Source organism: Trachinotus anak, unplaced genomic scaffold, assembly GCF_046630095.1.
Source record: "Trachinotus anak isolate AG129_WGS33_773 ecotype Australia unplaced genomic scaffold, CSIRO_AGI_Tana_v1 ptg000031l, whole genome shotgun sequence".
Classification (NCBI taxonomy): Eukaryota; Metazoa; Chordata; class Actinopteri; order Carangiformes; family Carangidae; genus Trachinotus; species Trachinotus anak.
Window position 1 is genome coordinate 1,103,023 of NW_027273882.1, and position 3,165 is coordinate 1,106,187.

Genomic DNA, 3,165 nt, shown 5'->3' on the forward strand with positions numbered 1-3,165 from the left:
TTTCTTGTCTGTGTGTTTTGACGCACGTATTAACCTCGTCATTATGTTTATGGTTCTAAGGAACGGGTAAACCTTGTAGAGTCAGAGGTCTCAACTACTGTCAATAGTCCAAATACTACAAAAGTTCTTTGACGATCCCTGAAGTTGTGATAGTTGTATGCTCAGATTGAAAGGACCATACCAGTGTTTTTGTTTTTAGCTGTGCTACTATGCTGATCTGACGTTTTCAACAACTGTGTTAAACAAAAAAGGAACTGTAGTGTGATTCCTGAAACATGGCCAAACCCTCAGCATCACCAAAAAGGGTGACTTTTTTTTTTTCTATTGTTATTTTATGTTCTCTATAGTGATGCCCTGCTTTCCATTCATCCACATGCCCACCTGGGAGTTGCCTGCCTGGCACACAAGCTGAAGCACTTTGCTGAAAGGCTTCAGGGCTGCAGAAAAGGAAGAGCGTTAATCGCTCCCACTGGCATCACTCCAGAGTTGACCTCAGCTCTCACTGGTCCTGACTTACATAAACAACTGAATGACTTAACGTCATGAGATGGTGTGACAAAGTTAGGTCGCGTCAAGTTCACTAGTAAGCAAAAGCTTTTGAGTTGTAAGCATGTAAAATGTTTTATTTTTCTGTGCCTTTTAAGTGTACTAATAATCAGTGTACAAGAGAGCATTAGGTTTCATGTAAAATACAGCAGGGGCACCACTTTCTAAAAGGTTTGTAATTTTGTAATACACTGTAAAGGCATAGTAACTGGTGAACAAAGCCAGAGATACTTAACCCAGTGTTGCACATTAACATTTGTATACCAACAGCCACTGCTGGAGTGGGTGTCACATTCAAGAATAGATATTCATCTTGGAAACAAACAAACTCTTCCTTTTGTTAAGTCCTTGCATCTTTTTGTAATAGCACTTGCGAGTCGTGATGTTGTAGAGGGACAGTGTAGGTGCTTGCTTGTACCTCTGTGAGGGTCTCCCCCAGACAACTCAACACTTTAACTGTACTATAAATAATCACTGCATGTATTCAATACTCCAATACCACAGCTCTTAATCATATGAATCACGCTGCACTCATTAAGATGTATGAGCCGATATCCTGGTGCACTACCGGAGTGCTATGAATACTTGGTGTCACGCCAGAATTTAAACAGTCAAACCTTTTTATATCCTAATAATGTCCTTAAATAACTATGTAATTTGGCTCTAAAGAGAAAAAACAAAGACAGTGTTCTGATGCAGTAAGAGTTTATTTTTCACAGAAGACATTTGAACATGTCACAGCTGGAAAAACACAGGTGTTCTTAGTAGCACCTGTGCTTTTCCTACTAAAAAGAAGTCAAGATGTCTGCTGTGAAAAGGGCCTGTTTATTGGAAAGAGCTGGTCCATTTAAACCAAACTGGGTTAAACTAACCAAGGAAAGACTGGTTTCCACTACCATACACCTTACTACTGGAATGAAATGCAAAGCAAACTTAAGTTAAAGTTTGTTCCTCTGAGGGCCTGTCAGCAAGTAAAAGATTTTCTTTTTTGGTGGCTGTTCCAAGTTTGTGGAAGGGGGACACTGCAGAGACTTGGACTTGTGACCTCAGTGCTTGCAGGATAAAATTCTGGCTGAGGCCCTGTGTGTAACTGGTGTAATATTTTATTATTCCTTTCCAGGAACCTTTTAAATTATTTTCCAGTTCTGCACAGGTATGAGTTATTTTCCAGGAAATTTCAGGAATCTATGGGACCTGTAAACTACTGCTGCTAATGTGTATCATTATTTTATTACCTTTCTCTTGTGAGAGAAGAAGCGGGTTATGTTTCTTTTAATCAATCCTAAATATTGTTTGACAGCTGAATCATGCAAACTCATGCCGAAACAATGGGCATGTCAAGCCGATCGGTGAACCTGTGCAGTTCTTGTTCGATGCAGCTGCAGGAAAAACCAACACCGTGAATCAGCCTCTTCCCAGAGTGCACTGGAACAACAGCTCACAGAGTGAGTTTGCCTCCTGTGCTGTGGATGGCTGATGTCACGCCAGTCCATTAAAGCCAGAGTACGAGGGAAGCGTGTGTCTGTCAGGCCGTATTACATGAGGACGACAGTGATGGACTGCCTCAGGGCTACAGTTGGAGCCTCTCATTCCTCCGTCCAAACCTCCATCCGACTCCTGGAGCATCCTCACGATGTCAGTAACGGCCATCTCTCTCTCTCTCTCAAACACACTTTCTCTCGCCACGTGTGTACAAGACTTTGTTTTGCTGCATCATGTACCTGACTCCTTCCATGTGTGGTCATATGAAAATGTTACCCAGATTATTACATAATTAAAATAACTCAAAATCAAAATAACTTCTGAAGCAAAAATCACGAATATTAACTGGCTTAATTAAATGTGCAGATCTGATGCTTTCTTGGGCTCTAGAGGGTCATAATGAGCATTTTTCAGTATTTTAGTTAGGGGGTGTGTGTGTGTATGTAAATAAATAAATAAATAAATACATATATTCTGCAGCTGACAGTTGTACAATGTAATTTGATTTGTGTGGTGTTATACTAAGAGAGAAATGTCAGCTTCACACATCACATTTCCTCAGATCTAATCTCTGACTAGTTTTGCCCTTTGCTTGTAAACTGCGTGTGGGGGCAGTCATTGAGAAAAATAAGCCCGCTCAGAGCAGTGTGGTGTCACATGCAAACATTCTTCATATACTCCACCTACACAGGGTACTTACTACTGCAGCTGATGATACCACACCACAAATCTGGATTCAATCCATTTCAGGATTCCCGAGCACAGTTTGAGACAAATGAAGCTAGCCAAGGTGATTTTTCTCTGTCTGAGCTAAGATGCATTATTTACACCACATGCAAAATAAGTTAAAAATAAAATGTTGAGGCAGTAAATCTTGTAATTTAATGTATCTCTCATCTAAAAATGAAATAAATACATTTTTTTCAGAGTTGCTTTACAGCAGATTTGTCAGAGGGTTAGTGAAGGATATATACACTGAGGTTTTCATCATTTTTGTTATTTAATATCAGTCGCTCCCTCTAAAGGTGGCATTTACAGATTTCCTACACTGCAGCCGTGCACCTGCTCTGTTGTGTTGTTTGTAAGATAGATGGATTCACTCCAGCATGCTCTTATCCAAAAGGCCCATGGACCATG